General features: G+C 36.6%; 1 protein-coding gene across 4 annotated transcripts in view; it reads left to right on the top strand.

Annotated features, from left to right (window-relative positions):
- LOC122571660 (CCR4-NOT transcription complex subunit 6-like) overlaps positions 1–26,454 on the top strand; it is a 925,145-nt gene that overhangs the window by 419,313 nt on the left and 479,378 nt on the right. The gene's annotated exons all lie outside the window — the stretch shown is intronic.

Below are 26,454 nucleotides of genomic sequence, written 5' to 3'. Positions count from 1 at the left end.
TCTGACGAATTTAATTTTCTTCGCAAATTCATCATGTTGGCCTACAGTCTCGATGTTGCTCTTGAACAGTGTAAGCGATGTCTATTAACAAATAATATTGATAAAATTATCACAAAGATTAGCGAAAACGTACATAGACTAAAATCATCCGAGTGGCTGCATCGTCCTGCTCTCATGCTTGTCGATCTTCAGTGATTGATATCTCTCCGGGAAATAAATATATTAAATGGATTCGTCTGGAACACGTGAAACATTTTTGTATCATCTGGAGACCTTCGTGTCACTTCTACACGTACGTTCCTGTTTACCTATCTTCGTATCATTTGTTAACAAAATATTGTTCAGAAGTAACATCGAGATTGTAGGACAGCACGACAAATGCATAAAGGAAAATGAAGTAAAATATTTTTGGGAAATGCACAACCTTATGGACGAGAGTGTACGCAACAATTATAAAATCGTAAAAAGGTTACGTAAAGAATGGATATAGAATCGAAGGACGATAATGCATCAGCTCACTCCTTGTTCCTGAATTTCGAGCCAAAAATATCGCGGTAACGAACCAGAGCTACAGTGTTTCGCCGACATGTCCCGCTGTAATTATTTTCTATTTCCAAGAATGGAAAGAACCATGAAAAGACAATATTTTAAAACCATTGATGATATAACACGAAAATCACGGAGTGAACCAAGCGCTAAAGAAGAAAACGCATTTCAAAAATGTTTTCAAGATTGAAAGAGACGTTGACGTAAGCGTATTGTGCTGAACAGAGGTTGAAGAGAACAATTTAAAGTTAAGAGAACAAAATACGCATGTACTTTTTCAAATAAATAAAAATTCCTCTCTGAAATAAAGAAAAATCCAACTTTCCGATCGCATCGCTGTTCTACCTACGTTCGACCTAAGAAAATAGTAAATTCTTATACTCGACGACGACAAAGCAATTGTTTGTACTATAATGCAGACGCTGGAATTCGAGATGCAAATGCATTGTCTCGGCGCGTAGTTGGCGCAGACGTTACCAGCGTAATCCATCAAAACATCGTATATTCGATTACGCTGTACAATCAACGAACCCCATAAATTACACGTGCCAATTAGCACGACATTGTCCAGTACAACGTGTATAACAATTACATGGGCGGCCTGAAAAACCGTGACGCGTTAGACCGTCGTCGGTTATTGTATCAGGTTGAAAAGACTACACTGGCAGCGTCGCCCGTGAAAACCGGAACTTGTCATTCTTGTCTGCTCGCCGCATGGCGGAAGCTCAAAATACGAGTAGACGGCTGATGTACATCGTGCCGGGAATTTTGCAGTCTTCGAGACGCGTAAAGGTAACAGTCGACATCTATTTTCATAAATCTAAAGAGATCATCCTTAACTGCAATTTGCTGTAATTTTCGCCATTTTCCCGACGCTATTTCCTTCCTCTCCTCTTGACCGAACTATTCTCATGAATTTACGATCACTCCCTCTCTCTTTCTCTCTCTCTCTCTCTCTCTCTGTCGTCTATGTGCGCTTTTCTCTACTCTTACCTTATCCTTGTCATATAAATAATTTAGTTTGCCTTTTACGTTCTTCAGCAGGTGAATAGTATATATATAAAACTAGTTCGATTAACTGTCTAAAACCGTAGGTTGAGCAGTAAGTTCGTTCGCCTTTCACAATGTACGAGACATTATTTAAGTTGTTTAAAACACGCGCAGACGTACCTGGATTTTTTTAATGAAAAATATTAAATAAAACGATAGGATGAATATGAGAACTCTCGATTAGGCGGATGTTATATTCATATGAAACATTTAACACTAGAACTACCGACGGGTAACACGAATTTCTACCAAAACCAGTGAAAATGTATTTTTGTATTATTTGTGTTGTATTTATTGTATTGTATTATATTGCATTGTATTTGTATGATAACGACCCCTAAACGAGGGTTGACATGATACGCAGTAAAAATTTAAAAAACGCGTGGCAAGTTGTACAAAACGAGAAAGCTGGTTAATTAGGGTACGATAAACAGATTGCAGCACCCTTTTACACTTTCACAAGTATTATTTATCAGTTTGATTGGTATTGGTGTAAGTAGCCTTGACACAAAATTATTTCCAGTTTGAATACATAAAAAACAAAATAAAATTCGTTATATTAGTCTTTCGGTTATCGTGGCGAAAGTCATTACATCATTGCGGAAAAAATATAACATAAAGTAGGAATTTTAAAATAAAATTGTAAAACCAGTCAATTTGACCGGTGTGATAGTTCTAGTGTTAATGCGCTCTATAAGAAATGACACGAATAATATAGATATTGAGTGATGAAATGAATGTTTGAAATAAATAGACGAAATAAATGTTAAACATCGATTTAATCTGATAAATCTTCCAACGTGCATATCACCGATTATGCTTACCACGATTACGTCGTTAATAGACGAAATACTTTGCGTGTACCCTGTCGGCGAACGCCAATAACGACTGTTCGATCAGCTTTGACACGAAATCGACAGAATGGGTCGTGTCAGTTTAACGGCCACGTAACTTTTCCGATTACGACTTTTAGAACTGCACGAGTGGCATCAAGTTTAATACCGCAGACGGTGGAGAGAAAATCGTAACCCGGAGCTACGTGTCGATAAGGCTTCTCCACTTTCTATGTGCGCTCGCCCATCATTTAACACGCGTATGTACTGTCGTTCAATTAGATTTTGTAATGTACGAACTTTATGTTTAAAAAGAAACAGAGCGTATTTAAAATTTTTTAATTTTTATCAAAGGATTAGGTAGCCTTCTATGACTTTTTCAGTTTCAATCCACTTTGTAACTTAGTTTCGCAGCAATGTTTTCCATTTTATGGAAATATTTGTGCAGAACCTGTTAGTATGAACGAGTAAACGTTCAACTTAATAGGTAAGAGAGGTACCAATGGAAGCTCTCAATTTATATCTACTTTGATTACGCGAATAAATATTTGTTTTTGGGGTTGTTAACTGCACGTAATTTCGCCTCTATCTGATACAGAAATAATTCATTTTAAGAAAATTTCTGAAAAATTATAAATAAACTTTTAGCTTATATGTTTGTAGCCAAAATATCGTATTTAAAGACAGGTGGGAAATATTATTACATTTGCTGAAACTTTCTCGATCATACGTCATTTTTTGTACGCCATTCCTTTGCAATTTAATGCAGCGATCGTATTAGTACAATTGAAAATTCTGAAAATTTCTGTTTCTCATATTAATACGCTTAATTTCATTTTCATTAAGTAAGTAATAACTTTGCTGTTTGACATTTATTTGTGGCGTCCATTTGTGTAACACATCTGCATAATAAAGACAAGAAACAGTTTACAGGCAAACTGCAAGACCGGAACAATAGAGGAACAATTTGCTTTCCGAAACAATTAACTCTCAACAATTATTCATTATATTCTACGAGCGAGGTTACGTCTTTCAATGTGCAATCTTCTACGCTAAAGAATGTTGAATTATGGCATTGCATATGTAATAGTAATCACAGCGATAGTGATCAAGATTATGCTCCTTATGAAAAGTAAAAGTGATGCATTAAATACAAATGCATCCAGGAGAAAATGAAAGTCACAAACGTTCACGAAGACGAACGGAGATAAAAATAGTAAACATTGATCGGTTCAGGATACAAATCAGATTTTTATCATATCAAAATACATTTTCGAAGCTTGGGAATTAAAAAAATATCGCTGAGACACTTTGTGACTCAGGAAAATCCTATCTCGCACGTTCAGACGCTATAAAAATCTAACACAATTTCAACACTTTCACTCTGATTAGGAACAGAAGAAATACAAAAGTACAAGACATAATGTTGCAAAAATTACGTACACCCCAATAGCTGCATGAAATCGTAAAAATAATGGGCTGAATATTATACTAATATCTTGTACTGCTACGTGAATACTCGACGTTGAGAAGATTCAATGTTTTCTATAACAATTACTGATATAATTTTGGCTCAAGGTTTTCGCGAGTCAGGTTTCTTCGTTCCTCGTAGAAATACGCGAATAATAATTGTATTGTCATGTACTTGAGTATAAATAATTTTGTAACAAAACACGTTTTTAATTTCTTCGCCAAACTTGATACAGAAAATTCATAGCTGACTGTATAATATTTTATAGCTTCGTTTTATATTCACTGCATGACGTCTATTTCCTTACTTGTACCATCGATAGGAATAGACATGTCAGTAATCTATGACACGATGCACGAGCAATTCATGGACACGAGGTCCAGTTCCCCTTGGGCCTAGTCCCTTCGTTAACCTGCGTCACCACTTTGTCAATCCCACCTATCAACGTAGGTAGAATACTCGGAACCCTAGGAGGACTAATCAATCGAAACTGTCTATCTATTGACTAGTCGTGTCACCGTCTGCTTTTCGTAATTAATTATAGATCGATACAGCAAATAGCCATGGAACTAGGTTCGAACGAGATACCCACCAAGATGGTATTGGAAAATTCCAGCGTGCATAAAATACAATCTTTCGTTGAAAACGATACATATTACTGATAATGATATATATTATAATAATATAACATAATATTACGATAATGAAACATATCGAGTTGATTTATAAGAAACGTATCGTTGGCTAGGAATATTAGAATATTCGTGTTACACATGTTGGAAAATTCCAATAAATTTTACGTCATAGATGTTTATGTATTTATCCTAAATTCAAAGTAAAAATGCACAGAATGCATATAATATGGAGAAACACATAAAATATTCAAAGTGGAACACCCGCTATAATATTTGGTAGGTGAAACAAATCTGTATTTAAATTCCATTACTTTTTACTTGTATTCTCAAAAATATAAATTTGCATAAAAATCCGCGCTCTAATTATGATGTAAGGCTCATATAAAAAACAGTTTTTAATACCTCGTTTGATACAACCTGTATATTTGCATGCAACTTCAAACGATATTTAAATACATTGAAAGAAATTAATCAGGTGAAAATGGACCTGGATTTAAAAACCCTAATATTTTAACACGAAATTTAACGCACAATCGCGTTGGAGCTCCCAAGGTATCGGATACTTGAATGAACGATAAAATCGTCTGAATAGGTGATCCTCTAATTAGTTCGAGCATCGCTCAAGACTTTAAAGATTCCCAAGGTTTCCAGAATTTTCAAGCTTTCGACATTAATTAAGATTACGTTCTAAAAGTCCAGGGTTAAAAGAATCGTCAAAGAGGTTTAAATTAAAACAATATTTTAAAAAATTTGAAATTTTGGGTATACATTGTCCCAAGACGTTTCATAGATAATGTTCAATGCCCTTTACTTAAGATTGCTTTAGAATTTAGGTCAATTGTCTTTGTCACCTTAATTAATAAAATCTTCTCTTACCTCGAAGAAAAGAGCTCATTGTCAATTAAATGCTTTTAAAATTTTTAACTACGTTTCCTAAGAACTATTTTTAGTCTACGAAAAACGTTCAAAGCTGTTTCAAACTTAATATAATTATTATGTTATTATATATAATGTTATTATTTCATAATTTTAAATAACTTTTTCTTCTCTTCTGCAAAACTTACACACGTGTTTAACATATATTTCTCTAATCTACATGAAATTTGTTTAATCAATTAAATTGATTTTGGCGGTCTTACAATCTTTCCAGGAATGCGACAAAAATATTTTTACTTGTCGTTTAACGTTATTCGTACGAATAATTAAACAAAATAATCTAATCCACGTATTAATAATTTTTAATTCAAAATGTGAAAAACCCTCAGATATAAATCGTCATTTTTATTATCTCCTGTAGATGATCACTTTATACAACCACTTTGCTCTCGTTATTCCACTATTTCTCGGGCCAAAATTTTATATTCCCAAAGAGACGAGCATCCATTTAAATGTACTGTCACTGAGAACGATCACTCGTACGAACCATTTTTCTACTGGCAAAGCGACGTTACACATACGGATACAGAACACACAAAGGAGCAATAAAAATTCTGATAAATATGTAAATATGGCAACAAAAACCTATCCCTTCAGAATACGCTGGAAATAAAATAACAGGATGAATAAAATTTATAACCTTCCTTCTTTTCTACTGCTCGAAACCATATTATAAATCAATCTTCTTGTATAAATTCTCACCTGTTCGACGTATTTCTATACATTTTGTTGTAAAGTGTATAGAATAAAGCTTCGTAAGATAAATAAATGCACAGGCATAAATGTATACACAGTGTATATATACGTGACACAGACGAACAAAAATTTATTATTAAATTCAGTATGATCCCGAGTGGAAAATATCATCTATAAATGTATNCCTTCAAATCCAATATTTGTTTGGACGTTCGTAGTCTTCAATAGTCGACGTCAGCTTTCACATACCATACCGGACACAAGTATTACTATACTTATTGATATTTAATATAAATCTAACGTTTTATTTCATAGTTGGTGGTTTCTTGACGAGTGCTCGAACGATACATATTATCGCCAATATTATTGTCAATATTCAGGGTCCTCAAGATTATTGTACGTAAAACACCGTCTACATAATCAGCATAAGAAGATTTACATGTACAGATCCTGCACGTGGAAACAATAAAAAATAATTCACACGAACTGTGTTTTATAACGAGATTTATATTGGAATAATTCTATCGCAAGATGGAAGCAGTTGAAGAAATCTCAACTATTCACAAACAGAGCTCAATATTTGACGTTGAATTTTGTATTCTAATCCTTAAATACTTCCAGTCAAACGTCTTTAGTCTCGTGTTCCTTTCCATTTTCATCATTTCGTACACGTCTCGTGACGTTATATCAGATACGATCTATCGAAGAAGAAATTCACTGTAACTCGGAAACAAGCGCAAATATAGCCGTATGTCTATAAGAGCCTTTTTATTGCTTCTATGTGTAGAATCCATTATCAAATTGATTGGCCAATGTTACGGTACACCATGTATGTTAGCGATACACTACCGAGAATCCTGAATAATGAAAATAACATTGATAATAATATCGATCATCTGAAGGCTTCTTTAGGGTCATAGAACCCTATGTTTATTAGCGTTTTATCACTTTCGAAGGCAGACGACGTGTTGAAACGCTTCCATATACAAGATAGGCATAGATAATATCAACGAAATGTGTACCCTGAATATTGACAATAATATTAAAAATAATATTGACCGTCTGAACGCTGCTTTAAGGTCATAGACCTTTATCTTTGTTAGTGTTCTATCGCTCTCAAAGCCGGCAAAGGCTTCCATATACAACAAGATGGACATAGTTAATATCAATACAACGCTTACTCTGAATATTGACGATCAACATTGACAATTATATTTGAATTGAATGCTTCTTTAGAATCGTACAATTCTACCTTTGATAGTGTTTTGTCATTTTTAAAGGCAGGCAAGGTGTTGAAACGCTTCTATCTACAAGGCAGATAGATGCTTCAGCTTGTACACGCTTCGGGCTATACAAGGCTCAGCTCGAATGGCGTACGCTTTTTCTTGTCGCTGCTCGTTAGCATTGCCGGTATTCTTCGACTCGAAGTTGCGGTAAATCGTTACTTTGATTGCGTGCATGGTTCTTATCGGTAGGTGTGTTATCTCAACGGACTGGCAGGGCTTTTCTTACTTTCTGTTCCGTGAAAACCGTTTGTTTACTTTTCTAAGATGCTGCAAATTCAATGCATCAAATTGCACGTAGACACGCGTGCTCTAGCTTGAGAGGCGCATCTAATACCGTCTACCTTTCATTATAAGGCAATTCGCCATGTAAAGAAGAGAACGCATTAAACGCGAAATTGTTTCTTCGTGGAAATTTAGCACTGGACTGCTGGTTGCTTGTTTGATGGGAATCGACAAGGGAAACGTCCGAAAGAGATAAAGAACGACGAAACGATAGTAACAATCCTGCGAACGAAGCGATCTGTTCTGACGTGTTTCTAAACAAACGTTTCTAAGAAACACGATGAAAAATAGCACGGGCAAGATCACAGGTGTGTGTACTCCTCTTTACGTTATCGGCATTAACGATTATCAGGAGAATCGATTGGTATTCCTTAGTGCATATCTATGCAGGAAACAGTTTTGGAGAAGATCTTGAAAATTCATTGCGTGTCGTATACGTATGCACTTAGGGTACGTACGTGGCTAACATACACTTTGTCGAACCACGTCGTCGCAATGTCTGTTATCATCGAGATACGTCTATGCGGCTTTCTCGAAAGATATTAACAATCTCGTTCAATTACAGTACAAACTAATAATTATATATGTAAACTCCCTAGAGAGTTCAAGGGCGATAGGGATTTTCTTTGTTTCATGGACAGAGCGCGACTTTCTTCGTTTTACGGTCAGCTATTTTGAGAGACGCTCATTTCCCAAACGGACGGACAGCCATTTTTGAGAGAAGCTCATTTCCCAAACGTAGAAAGAGTAATTGCTTAAAACATTGAAGATTGACGGAGAAAGATCGGTAGCTGAGGACGTTGAAAATCGATTCTCGATTTTCAGGTAGACACTGCACGAAACTTGTTACTTATTTAATTATCACTGTTATTAATTGTTATTTACTCCTGCATTTCATTTAAGTATTTTCCCAATAAACTCGATTTTCAGACTTCAGAACCGATTCTCTGAATTACCACGTGATAAACGATCTTACATATATATACGTGTACATATGTGAAGACTTAGATAGGAGAAACGTCTCGCATTACCAGGAATACATGCAAGTAACTGCAAATTTGTAAATTTTTAAATAAACACGTTACCAGTCTCAGACATATCCAATCTTTCCATGATAAAAGTTTAATAATTACCTGAACATAGATGCCAGTAATGTGGTTATTGAAATATTCGTTGTTGGCTATGGCATCTCGTAGCAATAACGACGTATCACTCGTGACTAATCCATTCTTGAAAGTAATCGGAGAATGCAAACAACGTTAATCCGACATTACAAAACATTTCCTTGGTCGTTTAATTGTAAATGTTATTTGTAACTAACACATAGCTAAAAGTAATCAGAGAATGCAAAACAGCGTTTTTTATCCAACATTACGAAACATTTCCTTCGTTATTTAGTTACAAGTTGTACCTAAATGGAATTGGTTTGCCTCGTCTCACTTTTCCGTGTGATTGTTGCACTAGGACGATGATATGTGCTTTACGTGAATTATGACAAATATATTTTTCAGATCAGAAACACACGCGTGTCATAAAAATAAATATCGACGAGAATTTATTAATTGAACCTAGTTTCTACTTAACCGTATTGATCTTTTCTAAAAAAATTTTTCTTGCAATAAATTCGCTACATTTAACCTGCAGATGTATTCTCGTTTTATAATACTTCTTGACGTACATACAACATAATAGTATGCAACGTTTGTAACAGTTTTAACGTGACTTATATCATAGCTTGTTATTAATGTTCTGTAGTCATGCAATGATAATGGCAGTACAGTAACGAGGACTATAGCCAATTAATTTAAAAATAAAATAAGATAACATTTTTACACCATTCTTTCTCTATGTTTTAAATAATTCTGTCTAGTTTGAATCTTTGGATCTTGTTCACGCGATGTTTCTGTTTTCCATAAATACTCCATTAAAATAAAAGTCTGTTCTAAAAGTTTTATCCTTGCCTGAAATAACCATTATTTCACCTAAAACACGCGGTGTTCTGTTATTATTCACAAAATAACAAACAATGCCTTCTGCCGCCAATTACTCTACCGTTTTCATTTATTCGAAAAAAACGTTTGCATTCGATATTAATTAAAAATCCTATCAAAAGAGATATGCATTTTTGGAAAACATTTAGTCGAAAATTAACCACAGCGTATAATGTTTTATTAACATCAACAACCATTGATCCAATGAAAAACATAAAGTTCAACCAATGATCGCTTATCGCTAATTAAAATGGAAAATGCGTTTCATCGATAACAGGACGAAAGGTTAGGCTCCTGACAAATGAAAAATCACCGACGCGCTCACTGTGGAAAATACAAAAAGAAGGATCACGCGCCTCCGTGACCACGGTTCGAGCGCAATTCCCCGAAGAAATTCGTTCTTGACACTCTGCGTCTAACAGGGTTAAAAGAATTGAATCAGCAGGGTCGCATAATTCGGTGGTTAAAGCTAGCGGCAGAGAAGCGCGGTTTATAGAGGTGCGGCAGGCTCGCCTTGCGGTCCGACCTCGTCCTTGTTGTTAAGCATAATTGCTATTTATTGCGCGTGGCTTCGCAATTGTACCGTGCTGCCTGTAATCCTAGCTGTTACTGGCGTGTTTTAGCGGCGAGTCGACAGCCTTCGGCCACCTTTTCTGCCAGGGCTTATCCTTATCTCAACGACGATCGTTTCGTCGGCAATCATTTCAATGACACGATTTTAGCCACACGGAATCTCCACGACGATGTCTACTCGTCGTTAGCGACACTAAAGTTCAATCTTCGCTCGATTTTGTTAATCGACAAGTGTTTTGTGCTTTTGGATAGGAGCGAGTGGTAGAATCATCGACGTTGCCTCGTTGTCCTTGGCCGACGAAATGTAGTCGAAACCGATAGCGATTCTTCTTAGGTCGGATTTTCAGCAGAAACACTGTTTTTAAATTTGCTCGCGTGTGCGATTGATATTTGCCTGGACTAGATTTTCGAGCGCACGAACAACGCGTTTGCATGCATGTCACGTCAATGTTACACACGCACAGCCATAAATAGAACGCAAACTCATACAATACTAGAATCGTATTTTGGCCGAGCTTGTTGTAAACAGTTGGTTAACCTCTGCGTCGATCGTTGTTGTTGTCGGCCGAGTCTACTATCGGTCGAGTCTATTATTAGTCGAGTCCACTGTCGGTCAAGTCTACTATCGGTCAGGTCTACTATCAAGTCTAGTATCCGTGAAGTGTAGGGTCGTTAAGTTTCTGTCCTTGAAGACAGTGTCAGTCGATACTGTGTCTATCATATGATACGGATCTTTTTGCCAGCGGTGCTTATCGCAGCCTTGTCAACGAACGCATAACCAGGTCTTGGCCCTCCCTAGGGAAAACCTTCGAAGATCGAGTGGTGAAAAATCAACATGGAATACAAGAAATTGCCAGTTCTCTGTATACGTCACATGCTACGAATGTCTATGACAAAGACAGAGGATGGTGGGATGTCAAACAGTTGGAATCGCTTCGAATCTGTATAGTATACGTGGTGACAATTTCGAATAACTTGGAACAGGATTCGAAGCTTAAAACTCTTAAAAGTCTTGATCAGCCTTGAATCTTAATAAGTCCTGAGTCTTTGAACTCTCTCGAGTCGTGATCGTCTTAAAAATCTTGACGTGGGATATTCGATACTTTGGCCTGAGAGTTGGAGAGTGGAGATGATGTTTAGACCGCAATGATGATTCTACGATTACTGTTCCATGTGGCTCGTCTTATTGAAAGCTAATCAAAAATAAAGTTGTCCAAAGTAGTTGTCACTTTCACGATAGAGCACGATCAAGATTTTCAAGACTTGCAGCATGAGCAAGACCCGAAACACTTTAAAGACTCAAGGACTACTAAGATTCAAAACTGACTCAAGGCTCTTAAGAGTTTTAAAAGCTTGGGAACCCACCCGAAGTGACTCGAAATTGTCACCACGTATACGATACAGATTCGAAACGATTCCAACTGTTTGACGTCCCACCATTCTCTGTCTCTGTCTCAGACATTCGTAGCAAGTCACATTTTCGTAAAACAAGGTTCTTCTTGTCTTCCATATTGACTTTTCGCCACTCAATTTTTGCACGGTTTTTCCTATGATCCGATATAGTCATATGACTATAGCAACGTGGAGTCCCGTTTAGATGATGGTGGTCGTGTCGTTTCTATAGCTTCGGCGTCGTTGTCTACAGTCATCGCTACTGTCAGCATCGCCATCGTGATTATTCGCAGTCGCAATGACTAACAGTGCGACAAGTCGCCGTTAGAAACGCCGAGCAGAGATGACCGCTATATCGGTATTTGTGTTTACCGTGAGACACGCCACCGTGATCCGATCATTACGATTTCACGGTCAGGACGAGTAGAATCTGCGTTGGCAAGTCGCTATTGCGGCTATATTTTTATTATAAACGCCTTTCCAGCGTGTCGGCCATAATCAATCTCGTATAGTATAGTATGGGTAGATGAAATCGAGGCCATCAGCATAAATATAGTGCGATTCAATTGTACGAGTTTCTTACAATTAGACCTATCAATTTGCAAGTGAAATTTCTCTTTCATTTCTGTTCACACGTGAATTATTTAACGTTTCTATTGTACTAATTATTATTCACAGTAGCAGCTTAGTTTCTATTAGAAAGCAATCATGTGTCTCGTGCTAATTTAAGTCTGCTACGTTCTTTTCATTATTTTCGACCTAATTATATTTCTCTAACGTTAAGAAATACCTTCATTTTGATCCAAATGAAAAATCGTTACTGCCACTCTCTCTGTAAGTTTATGTTAATTTGCTTATAACGTTAGGAATATTTTTTATGTGTTAAAATAACAGGAAAATTGAGATATCAGAATTTAAGTGGCAGCGGCCACTTCTTTCAGTGTCTAATAAAAATCCAAGTCTAAATGTACATATTTCCTGTATAACATAATCTCACGTGACATAAGTATTATTTTATTATTTATTATTGCTTAGTCCGTGCCTACATCTTTTTTGCCTATTTCGCTTCTTATATATCTACCTCCCCTCTTATCCACTCTATTGTATTGCACTCCCTTAATTATTCCATCTCTAAAAACTAAAAACTAATGACTAAAAACTATCGCAACTTTTGGGCTTTTGCCTCCTTGCTGTGCTTCCTTCTTGTCCTTCCTCCCCGTCTTGTACTGCCCTTCTCTTCTCTATTATTGCTTTTAGTCCTCTTTGTCCTTCTCCAGTCTCATTGAGTGTTTTTTCTATGTCCTTTGGTCCTCCCGTTATTTCGCATTCTTCTATTACGTGTCTCAGGTCTTCCTCTTTCCTTTCACATAGTCTGCATCTTTTTCCTCCCTCTTCTTCCCAGTATTCCCTCGCTTTGGTCTCGTTTCCATATCTGAATCTTGCTAATATTTGTCTGTCCTTCCGCTTCATCCTCCCTTCTAAGTACTTTGGTAACCCTTCTTTGGCGAGTGACATAAGTAAGTATTTTATATAATATTCAATTAATAGTCAATTACAAGGTATATTATATCTACTTATATTCTAATTTTAACACACGTTTTTCGAAGCCTTAATAAAAGGACGAATCAATAGTCTGAGAATTCTAACAATTTTGTTAAGTTCGCCGTAGACATTTATTTCTATTTCGTGCTAATCATGTTTAATTAAAGCGTTAGCCTGTTAATTGGAGGGACGACGTAGCTTAACATTAGAATTACCAATCAATCTTAGACGCAATAAATTCTTCGTACGAGGGTGTCTTGTCTTTTTTACATTCACGCAAACGTCAGGTTGTTTCATTTGCATGGAAGATAAATTACGTCATATCTACATGTACGAGGAATGGAACCGACCTCACTGAGATTGATTTGTCTTCATTAACTCTCTGAATTCCGTGATTATAGAAGTTTGTGTAGTTACACACCTCGGGAAGTAGATTAAACAACTATTCATGTCGTAGATTAATTTTAATAATTCTACTCAAATACTGCGCTATAGAAACGGAATACGCAAGCCGATTTTACAAATCACTTGCACCCATTTTCCCTTTATTTAATATCTAGTTATTAACGATTCAAACGCTCTTTAACAATTTATGAACTCGTATTACCTTCTGCAAATTTAGTAATAGATTAATAAGTTGTTCGTACTAACTACAACTTCCTGGAAAATGTACTTCATAATCGATTCACGATGTATATGCCTCATTTACTCGTTTAATGTCGTATTTGTAGCGAGCGTTATCAACAATCAGTAGAAGAATTGAATCTTTTTTATTGTTACCACTTTGCATAAAATTGCCAACAAGTACATTGCATAATTACTAAATTACCTAATTGTTGTCGTATTTTTACATATTTGTATCTACGTAGGTATACGTACTTTACACACAGAGAAGCTAGAAAATGTTTATTTTCCAATGAATCGTCTTTTTTTTTATAGCAAATTCTACATCTCATTTTCATGGTTTCAATTTTTCGTAATCACATCAAGGTACAACTAACTGGCACTAAATTTAACGCACTTGAACCTAATTGCTTGGTATACAAATGCCACGATAAGAACAACAAATGGTGAATTGTACTTTTTCCAGCCATTACGTGTATGAAAGTTGCACAAAGTTTATAAATCCTATTTCTCATTTTCATTTCGTAATAAACGTCGCTTTATCACGTTAACGGTAAACAATTTTATACAGCTGTCTGGCAACTGGCTTGTGAGATATTTCCTACAAATAGAAAAACGAAATATACGCTACCAACGATACCCGATTAATTCGTTATTATGACATTCGTATGCATTTCACGCTGTATTCGTGGTATCGTATTTTGAAACACGTAGCTGAGAGGTGAAAACCGAAAATCACGCGAAAATGTCTGCCGTGGAAAAAAGTGAAGCAAATTGAACACAATTTTTTCCCCGGTAGAATGTACAGAGTGTCGGTTGCGATTAAAAATTAGGATATTTTTTAAAAAGCCGATGGAATCAGAAAAATATTCCTCACAAAACTTGCCCGCTTAGCCTAACGTCGCATAAACGCGACATTAGCGATTTTTCTCAGTCAATTTACGTCGTCGAATTCTCTGTTCGTACGATATGCCCGTGAAAGAGAATTTTAAAGATCCGCTCCATATTTTTATCGTGGTTATTTCTCCCCTGTAGATTTTCCAATTTTACGAAATACAAAGAAATTGATAAATCATCGGTCGGTGCTTTATGAGACGCGATAATTTAACACAAGTAATTTTTCTACGGATGAAATGTCAAGAATTGGTTTAAGGTTAAATTTTCACTTGTTCGACGTATTTCTATACATTTTGTTGTAAAGTGTATAGAACAAAGCTTCGTAAGATAAATAAATGCACAGGCATAAATGTATACACAGTGTATATATACGTGACACAGACGAACAAAAATTTATTATTAAATTCAGTATGATCCCGAGTGGAAAATATCATCTATAAATGTATNCCTTCAAATCCAATATTTGTTTGGACGTTCGTAGTCTTCAATAGTCGACGTCAGCTTTCACATACCATACCGGACACAAGTATTACTATACTTATTGATATTTAATATAAATCTAACGTTTTATTTCATAGTTGGTGGTTTCTTGACGAGTGCTCGAACGATACATATTATCGCCAATATTATTGTCAATATTCAGGGTGCTCGAGATTATTGTACGTAAGACATCGTCTACATAATCAGCATAAGAAGATTTACATGTACAGATCCTGCACGTGGAAACAATAAAAAATAATAATTTAAGTCTTGCTCCGAACTTTCGCGAGGAAGAAGTGAGCTGGAATGTTCGGTACAAATTAATAGAAACACGTTTGAAACTCCAAGCACATATGCCATATAATTATCGTAAATGTTTTTAAATTTTAAACTTAGATTTTAGTTTTTAAACCTACATTTTAATTCGCAGTTAATTTCTTTTAGCGAAATATGTACTTTGATTCGCAATGCGACAGCGTTCGTTATGATGGGCTGAACAATGCAAAGCACTAAGTATAGCGTATCACAGATCAGGATTTTTCGTTTAAATACTGCGGGGGCGTAAATCCCGCTACGCTTGATCGCCACCATGATTTGCCACGCATTTGCTTTAACCTCTGTGATGTTACTCACAAAGACCGGGTTGAACGTTGACTGACAAACTCGCGAGTAACAGTGATATACACGTTTATTATTCAAGCGGTAACTACAGGGTGGACAATATATAATTGACTAACTTCAAAGTGGCGCCATTCGATCTACGATTTGAGAACCGTGCGACTCGGTCCACGTTGTTGGAATTTTCTCGTGATCTTCCCCGTGTGGATTTTCACAAGTAGACTGAGGATTTTTATAAATACAGTTACATTTATATTCTAGTTATCTCACACGTTCGATTGCCACACGAATTTTATATATCCTTACCTTTGTTTCCGCGAGGAGGGGAAAATATAATTAACAGACTGAAATCTAATCTTTGCAAAATATCTGCTCACTTTTGCCTGACAATGTTACCTAAATCGTTGACAAATTTCAATTTTCCATTGCATGAAATTTATCTTATCCTAATCATTAAACAAAATTTGGTAACGTGGGTCTGCAAGTTTCGCCTAAGTCAAGTCATTTAGCACAAAAATAGTTCATCTATAAACGTATACATGAAATAAGAAAATCGTATTTGCATTGAAAATTGAAACTGAACATATAACAGTTTATATTTCGGACGTATGCGAAATTGATGCCTGGTTGTTAAATACCAAAAATCATTTTTCTTCAAGACCACCTTTTTACCAGGTACGCCCACTCTAATTAACGCGGCAGCGTGGCAGCGAACGTGTTAATAACATTTCAAACTACAATGCCGCTTATACGCAGCATCGAGTGGTCAGGAGTTAATAAACCGGTTTAATACGCGCTGGTTTACGTAATTTATATCAGCATATTAGGCGACGATACGCGGAAGAGTTATTTCAAAAATACACACACACATGGACACAACGGAGCGTGAAAATGTCGCGACTAAATGCCACTGCAATTCGTTTGTTCTGGCTAACAGTCGGCCAAAACTGTCACGCACTAATGACTCACTAAATTTCATCGTGCGTTTTGCAGCATGCAATGCGCGACTATCGGATGTTGCGGTTCTCTAGCGGCTTCGTTTTAATTCGTTTCATTTTTATTCCACGTCTCGTAATTCTTCGTAAATTTCCTAACACCGCAACCTCTCTGCTGGATGGTATACCGTTTTGTCTTTATCGTTCGCTTCCTTTTTCACCTCGGTCCTCCTGCTCGGTTTTTCGAGACAGAACTTCGAAACTATTCGGTGGCGTTCTGCTGCGAATTCTTTCCAGCGGCTGCCAAGGAACTCTGTAATGTAATTATAATATAAAAGCGCTGGAAAATCTCGACCAGTGTTAATTCTTGTCACATCGTCTCACGAGCACAGGACTTCGCGGAATGTGCTGGTCTTGACAACTGCTAAGAACTTTGATATAAATATAAAACTAACGAAAGCTCATGCGATGAATAATCTTCGCGTTTTCATTCCGCTCTCCGTTTTAAGACTGTTTCATCGTATTGCGAGCAACGTGAACTTCGCTGAATTTTTATGGCCTTTTTCTTCCCTGTTAAGCTTCAACTGCGATACTACGATACAGCACGAATACAGCTACGTCCTGTAACTATAAAATTAGAATTAACTGTCCATTGTTTGATTTTTATCGTATTCTCAGTTTAATTTCTGTATTCTTCTCTTCTTTTTGAAAAAGAACATATCTTCTCCATACGACTTCAAAATATCTTCTCCTGTCACGTTACACATGAAACTTGAAAGCTTCTGGATAGTTGCCATAGTTGTGACACGCACTGTTTTTATTCTATATAATTTTAACATTTTTTTAATGCGAGAGAGCCCACTCGATGTTGTACAGTCTTTTTTTATTAAAATAATAATCTTCATGGTATTATCACATATCTACAAATATATAATTAACATAGTGCAAGTTTTTACGTATAATTGATAGTTTTATAAAGCTAATTAATTAAATGGAATCTTTAAAGTAGAAATCTTGTTTCGTCCACTGAATTTTACAACAGATACTATAATTTGGATATTTCGTATATTTATGCACATTTGCAATTTTAAATTTTCTATAAGTGCATAAAAATTCGCTGTGTAAAACGTCTTAGGAACTTGCTATTAACGTTCTGGAAAAAGATAATGGTTCTTGTTAGGATATTAACTGCATTTCAAAGATTTCCCTTTAAACCTGTAATCTTAATCATGGCAACGTCCACGTGATTGACAAGCGAGCAAAAAGTATTATACATCGTCAGAGCTGCGACATTTTTAATCTTCTCGTGTAGCTTCAAAGCCGCCCACATACACCTGTCAATCATCTGTCATTGCTTTATGCACAAGTTCATCCAGCTCATTTTTTCTTCTCCCAATTATATGCTGCGTTTGATATTTGCCGTGTTTTATCATGCAACATGAACCGTTTCTCACGGTTATACATTTTCTTTCTCGCAGCTCGCAACAAGCGTCGGCCTCCTGATTCCGTTCAACTTCGCTTTTTATAAAGCGAGTAATTTCACATAGTCCAGGTACACGATTAACACGATCCTGTATGTACAAGGTCCTGTTGAATTTCACTTTTTGGAAACTGATCAATTCAATCACCACGAGTCCTGTTCTCCCGATCCTGCTACTTCTCCGTTTTTCGAAAAGCGATCATTATCCAGCTACATGACTAACAGGTATCCGATACCTGGAGGCAGAAATCTTATTGTCATAAATTTATTTATTACAAGGAAACAGCACAGTTAATTGCACATTATACATAAGGAAATTGTGAACAGGATAATATTGATAAATTAGCATTCTCCTATGCGTTTTAATTTATAGGCCGGTTGATCGGCGTTGCTTCTCAGCGCACACACACGCGCAGTAACATTGTCGTTGCAAATTGTTGCTTGCACTCTCACAGTGACGATTACGCGTATTTGGCTTGCGTTGCTTTTAGCGTGGGCCACAATTAATATAAAGATTAGGTAAGTCAGTAGCACGAAGAGATAAAATCAGTTTATACGTCTGTTACGTGTAACGGGTGATTAAGTTGTTTAGAGGCGAGATGGTTCGAGCGATGTTTCAGAATTTGGCTGGTTTAGGGAGCGTGTGAAGCGTGTAATTGATAGATCCTGTATAGTTGAGTGTAGTATCTTGTAATGCTGGTACAGTGACGTCGTAAACGAAGACCATGAGCGAGGAAGGCAGTCAATTCCTGCACAGTAATGTATCGCGCATCCGATACTTTACGTTGCGAGACATAAACGACATGGGCCATGATCGTACATACAGCTACACGTGCATCAATTATGCCTAACTACCTGATTGTGTTCTCCTTGACTGTACGTAGTAAGATGATCTCAGGATCTCGATCACGGGGCTTGGTATTTGCCGTCCATGATTTAACGTTCGCGTCTGTGGCAGAGAAACTATATCGCGGCTTTAATAGACATTGGTCGATGCTCGTATTGACAGCTACAGGTGTGTCAGGCTTCGTAAACCGAATGCCATCTGAGAGAACAATAACTTAGCCATTGGGCCGGCAAGCTGATGTGAATGCGGCCCGGACTATTAATGACCGATAACGCATTGTCATTGAATCGCAGATAATCAGCCCGCGGTCATAATTTACGTACAGCGTTACAATCGCGCACGGGTAAAAATAGAAGCCGGCGAGCGGCTTTACCGTTTCTGCCTATCAATAGCTTGATAATGAAACAATGCAGCTGATCATTATCGAGTCCTTCCCTTTTATTCTCATTTTTGTATAATTAGACCGTTACTCCCCTGATTTTCATAATGCGCGTATCTATTGCATACATGAAGCGAGTATCGTGAAAAGAAAACATGTGGTAGGTGGCGGCGGTACAGCGAGGTCGTAAAATTGGTCAGCAATTAAAATTTACAACTTCCGACGTTTGCAACGGTTATACTTACTTAGAGTGTTGCACAGGGCCGTACCATGTCGATGCAAAATCTGTTCCTCTTCCTCGGTATATCTGAGAGGAAATTGTCTGTTCGCCAACGACATCGGTTATACTTTGTGTCGAGGTTATTAGATGTATGAACGTAAATTCTAAAGTAGAAAATATATTTTAACACAGAAGTGTAAGTACAAGCAGGAATATAATCTGAGCTGGTCCCGATCCGCACGCTAGTGTAACATCAATCCTCATCAGAGACCAGGACACACACCGCGGGCAAGATGGCAGTCAGATGTCTGCACATCCTTGGCGCGTACCCTCAATAGTCTTAAGGACTCGCCATGGGTCTTGGCATTTTCATAGTCAAGGCCCTTCAGACCAAACAAGTATCTTTTGTTTCAGGTTTCCTTTGCATATATTGTTGACTACGGGTTTTCTTGTTATTTATTTAAATTTTACAATTTGTCCAGTAGGACATTTGGTAAAATATTATAGCTTAAAATATAGCATGTGGATGGTTACCCTCAGCAGGGTTATATCCTTTGTGAGATCTGCTGGGTGTTTGAACCTTCTTTCTGTGCTTATGTTCATCGCTACGGGTTGACACGAGAAAGTTAGTTTTCCTGGCGTTTGGTATCTTCCGTTAGCAACTTTCTCTCGAGGGCGGCTAAAACCCTTCCTGGTCCACCAACCTTCTTATTATCCAATCGGAAGCGGTGTCTACTGTCCTCACTTTCCTAACCAAAATTGTCATCAACAAATTCGATAGTCCCGTGTCCCTAGACACGCCCACCCCTAGCTTTCCTCAGACTCAGTATCGTCGGTAAAACTTCACTTATTCCGTGTCCTTAGAATAGTCAACATATCTTTGCCAGTTTCTACCCTTAGACCAGTCGCGTACTTAACGTATCAGTGTAGCTAGGTTGTTGGAGTGAGTTGTGATTTATGCGTGTTACTTCTGTGTGTATTCCATTGTGATTGCTGAATTCATAATAAAGTTCAATAAAAGCAAAATTGATAGTTGCGTTACGACTCAGCTATTTTATTTTATCATCCAACCCTCAAGTTCACGTGACAAAGCCACCGTCGCCTGTCTACTGTCTATGGTCTGCCTTCGTCCCAGTCTATTGTCTATACGCTGTCGATGGCTTCGGTGCTTGAGAAAACTAAAAAGACCAGATGTAGAGCTTTCTTAGAAGTGGTGACCACTTCAACACTTTGGATATAGTTATAGATATTATTACATGTTCATTAATATACTATATATTTGTTTACGCGTGTCGATCTTCCGGAACATTTTACATTGAAAAGTATTAAGAAACAATATTTAAAAAGATGTTCTTTCTTTGAACTTATCTTCTCAACAGAAGCTTCTGTTTCCTTTAACATGTCAAAACATTCTGCCTAACAAAGTATGGAAAGGTTGAACGTCGACAAAATCAATAATTCGTCAGATATCTCAAAGTGCACGAAGTATTTCGCTTTTTAATTTAAAATATCTCACGAATTGTTGATTTTCTAAATATCGTGCTTCGGTACTTGTTGACGTAGAATATATCAAATAATTTATATTACGTAAAAAGGGTATGTAGTTCCATCTAAAAATATAAACTTCACCTCCATACGTGTTCCATGCATCCTCCTACGCTGATAAACTAATCACGTGAAATTATGCGCTTCTTAAAATCGTCCAACTTCTGTTCGAAACGTTTCTCGTTAAAATCATCATCTGCGTGGTAATCGAAATTATTGCACCGTGTACAATTGTTCGCTTGGAATTCTTCAGCGGAAAACGTATTCGCACAGATTAAAATGGATTCCTGTAACACGGAAATGAAATTTTTTGTTTCAATCAATTATACACGAGTAGATAAAGAGAAAGGCAGATTAAAACGAAACAAAGGAATCTAATACGATCAGCCTGTTTCTTCGAACGAAAGACAATACACAGAAACGGCTGAAGTCTGCTTTACCTATGAGCGACAACTCTGAAATCGAGAAATTACAATCCTATCACCGTTTTACGATGTGTTTTTGAACATAAAGGGTACATCCGATTGGCACCGCGAGTTTAATCGAAAGATTTAGTGGATTCACTATTAAAGCGAGACTGGAAAATTGGATTTCAGTTTCCAATGGGCAATCTATTATCATGTAATTCATTTAATTATTGTTAACCTGCTGTAATTTGTAATACTGCTGCTGTATTTTACACGGCGTCAAATTTAATTGGCAGTATTTAATTGATATCTAATGGAAGCTGAAGTACAGACAGCTCGTACCTGACAGTAGGTTTTATATTGAAAACAGAGTCTAACCAGCTTTCGAAATTTGATTTACTTGTACCCGATATTAGCCGTGCTTTTCTATCCTTCCATATAATTTCATTTTGTATCTTATTTGACGTTACTTAGGCAGAGATTTTTATTTCCCTCCAAATTACTTCGTCGAAATAATTCAATTTTAAGCAAAAGGTTACAAAATTCTTAATGACTGGCGGCGGTACAATGGTAGCAGATCGCCATCGATATTTTCCAACGATATCGAAGCAATAGAAGAAACTGGATGAGTACGTAGATGCCCTTTCAAATCTCGGAATATATGGATTTTGACTTGATCAATGTCTGCCGCAAGCTTTAATTCAAAAACTTGATAAAACAGAACATGTATATTGAGATCATTTCGTTGCATAACAATGCAGGAATTAATTCATGAATTAATTATTTTAGACAATACCGCTAACAATAGCTGAAAATTACAAGCATCGAAATAGCATCGAAAATAAGCTGACACCGTTTCATGAATTTAGATCAAATATAAATTAGTATAACAATGATGTACGTTTACCAAATTTCCATTGTCTACTACTATAGAGATGAAATCATTATTTCATCCGCGGTATACGAATCATGCTAATCCTCTAACGATAAGAATAAATTAATATCTCGTTAAAATATTTCATCGTTTTAAAATTGAAAATAATTCTGACGACTACTTCGCTTCGACAAATTCCGAGTTTGGTGGTTGCATCAAATTAGCCACGTACGTTCTGTATATTTCCACATCTTTAAATAATCCTACGATTGCCCAAACATCCGTATTTTACTGATTACTTTCCTGTCGCACCGTGTACACCGGATAAAAATGCACTTTTAGCGCAACGACTCGGTTGGACGAAAATAAAGTTTGACGCTTTCCTCTTTTTTTCTCTTTTTTTTTTTTTTTTCATATATCTCGACTCTCGCGAGTGGCAAACGGCGCCTAACAGCGGGAACATTTTAGTGAACGACTCGCATGCCAGGAGTTACACGGTAGCAGACACGTAGCCCTCCATGTTTTATCATGCTCGAACTCGTCGACCCACGTAATCCTGAAGATGCAACGGCGTCACGAAGATAGAAGGAAAAGGAATTCGAGGCATTGCATGCTCACGTGGCGTGCGTGTATCTTTTATATTGCAGTTGCTGGTTTCCGCACGTCTCGCGAGAATGCTTTCGGCAAGTTGCCGCGCGGCTTTCAATTCCGCGCGGGACTCGCGTATTGCCGAAACCTGGTAACGAGCACACGACAACCTCGTAACCGTATGTTACCCCGCTCTGAATTAAAACAGTCGAAAGGACGCGAATTTACACCGCTGGCAAATTCTACTAGGTTTTTTCCTTCGTCAAACGGTGGAGACGCCGGTTGTGTTCCTTCCACGGTTTCATTTGCCGGAGAATTTCTCCAATTTCGCGAGAAATTACATCGGAAGGGTATTTTCGTTGCGACACGCGAGATTAATTATTACGCGGGGGGAAAAAACGGTGAAATTTTATTTTATACAGGAAATTTCTCAAGAATCTTCGACTTGATTAAATTTTGTGTTTTTTTTTTTTTTGTTTTAGGTGAGTGATAAAGGTAATCATGGCTTTGACACTTCGGCAGGAGCAAGTGGTGAGTCTGAGTCCGTTTGCGAGCGTTTCTTTCGTTTGATTTAAGGTAGAATTATTTTTATCGATAGATTAGATTGCTGCATAACTTGTCTCTGTTCGTAGAATCGGATGATCGGTGTTGTAATAAATATAATATCGATATGAACTGTGTAGAACGTACGGAACATGGGAGTAAAATATTTTCCTTAATCTCTTAATCTGTTAGCAGTCCTGTTTCAAAAGCGTGTACTTGCGTTGTGTCGCAAGAATGAAACGGTGACGAGTATACTCGTTGAACGCAACACACGCAACTGTTACAAAATTCAGTTAAATTACAACGAAACGACGGTTGGTTTCTTTGAAAAATCAATAATTTTGTTGCTAGAAATTATTATATATTCATTTATATATTCATAATCTCGTTATTTAAAGAAGAAAAGGAAAAGCAGAAAAAGAAAAATCAAATAAATACTTGGAAATAAAATGATAAATGAGAAATTTAATCAGTTGTGGGTGCAGCTGCTCTGAAATAATTTTAGTTACGTCAAGAATGCAACAAATACATCGACGAGATGGCAGAAAATGGAAAACAAACAAAGAAAAAAGTATACTCAGAAATTTGTAAATATCTCGTCGATCACACTGTGTGCTGTCCTTTCACTATTTTGTTTCCCCTTATTCCGTTCTTTTAAAATATTCTAAAATATCTAAAATTTACAAATGTTCCGGTTTTCATTAAAATTTCTATTTAAATAGCAAACGGTGATTGCCTTTTTCTCGTGACGAGTATACTCGTCATACACGGTTAACAGTTTTAATAATCAGAAAGCCAGTAAGGGCTTTCGCGTTGAAGGATCTGGCATCAATAGATTTCCATCTTTTTCGACCAAACAAACAGAAGAAAGTTAAATAATTTTGACGCCGTAAAAAAATCCAATGAAACGTAACAAAGCCATTTTTATACGCGACACGGATTTCTAATTCGATTTGTATTGTCGCAAATCGAATTCGTAGACTTTTATAGCGATCTGATATTTGATATGTTCGAACATAAATATTAGCCAACACCCAGCGAGAAAGAATTATAATTAAAAAAAAAAAGAGTAATGCTATTAGCAGAGATATCGTAGCAGCTGCGCGATATATGACTGAGACCTGGAAATGAAAAAGGGAGGGAAATTTCCATAACGTTTAGACAGTATTAAATAGCAGAAACTGAGCTGCTTTCCTCTAGCACTATACGAAATTAAACGTCACACCCATGCTTTCTTTCTTTTAATTCCTCCTTTCTCTTTAAAACATATTTCTAGTGGATTATAAAATGGTAAGGACCAAAGTGAGCTTGTTCGAGCGCAAATTTGTGATATCTCCGCGAGATTCTTTTTCCTGGTTGCCTTACACGTATATGGCTTCATATTTTACAATTTATACAATTTGAGAAATAAGTCACAGTCGATATCTTTTTCATTGGTTTCATATCTACGATCCACCTCGTAAATATCCTCCGTATATTTTCGAACACTTTGTACAGTGCTGCTCGCAATTATTCGAACAAGTAAATAAAAGTATTTCGCTTATTTTTGACAGAGTGCAATTTAATTAAAAAATTACAGAAAGGGAAATCCAGCACGATCGTATCTTCTGCTGTTGTGGAATATGATTCACCGCGCGATTTATTTTTGAAAGTTAGTTATGCAGTAACAAAATTGGCACTTGCAGATGTCAAAGATTTATAGATCAGTTTTCTTCTTCAATTGTTGGGTTGCAGATAAAATGAAGATGGTTGTTCGAAATTGAGAAAGTATCTAGCAATGGTGTTTCAAATCAGATAACACCTCCACGAATCGTGTATTTAATTTTCATATGTTGTTGATAATATGTTAAATAAACGGTGTACGCTTGATGTAATATACAATGGCTACGAAAAATACTGGTACATACGTTATCTTCCTGTGAAGAATTTTTTTATCACACTCTATACATTCCATTTGTATATAAATGACATTCGTTATATACAAATGTACATTCCATAGTATGCATTACATATAGATTACATTCATATACATATTTTTCACAATATGTATGAAATTTTCGTCTTCATATCAAATTGTTTATAATCAATAGAAATCATGTGACATTTAATAGGTTTGAACCTAATGAATTAATAGGTAAATGTTGTGATAAATACAATGGCGTGCCAATACTTTTTGTAGCAACTGCATATCTTTTGGTTCCACAAGAACAATAGAAAGTATTATCTTTGATGATTAATTTCTGATCGATTCATACGTTTCATATCAGGTGAAAATGTCTACTTATAAGCAGCAGTGTACATACGGTAGTAAAGCAAATTGTATTGTCGATGCAGATAATACGTTAAAAAAAAAAATGGACTTTTTCTCGTTTCCATCTGATGGAAACGAATGGCCTTTCTCTTCGTATGATTGTCCGATTTTGGCTTTCTCTTCCTGTAACCATTTTTCTTAGACTATCTATTCTCTTTTATTTAGACTTTCTTTTTCCCCGCACGCTCTCTACTGGCGTTTCTGACTTTTCTGCCTCTGGTTGCCGTGGTTTCTCCTTTGAAGAGAAAACGCAGGGAAGAAAGAAAGGAAGAAAGGATTCATAGACGCTTTGTCGCAACAAAAGTGATGAAAAATTGTCGAGTCTTGGAGACATTATTCTTGCAAAATGAGGGGAAATAATGCCAAAGGGAAATATTATTTGCCACCTAAAAGCCTTCCGCTCCTTTTATGTTCTCCCATGGCCGATGGAATCTACACCAATGCTTCTTGCTACAAGCATATAAAGTTTCCAA

This window comes from Bombus pyrosoma, linkage group LG10 (assembly GCF_014825855.1).
Source record: "Bombus pyrosoma isolate SC7728 linkage group LG10, ASM1482585v1, whole genome shotgun sequence".
Classification (NCBI taxonomy): domain Eukaryota; kingdom Metazoa; phylum Arthropoda; class Insecta; order Hymenoptera; family Apidae; genus Bombus; species Bombus pyrosoma.
Note: the sequence above shows the minus strand (reverse complement) of the source record. Positions and strands in the feature narration are given on the sequence as shown.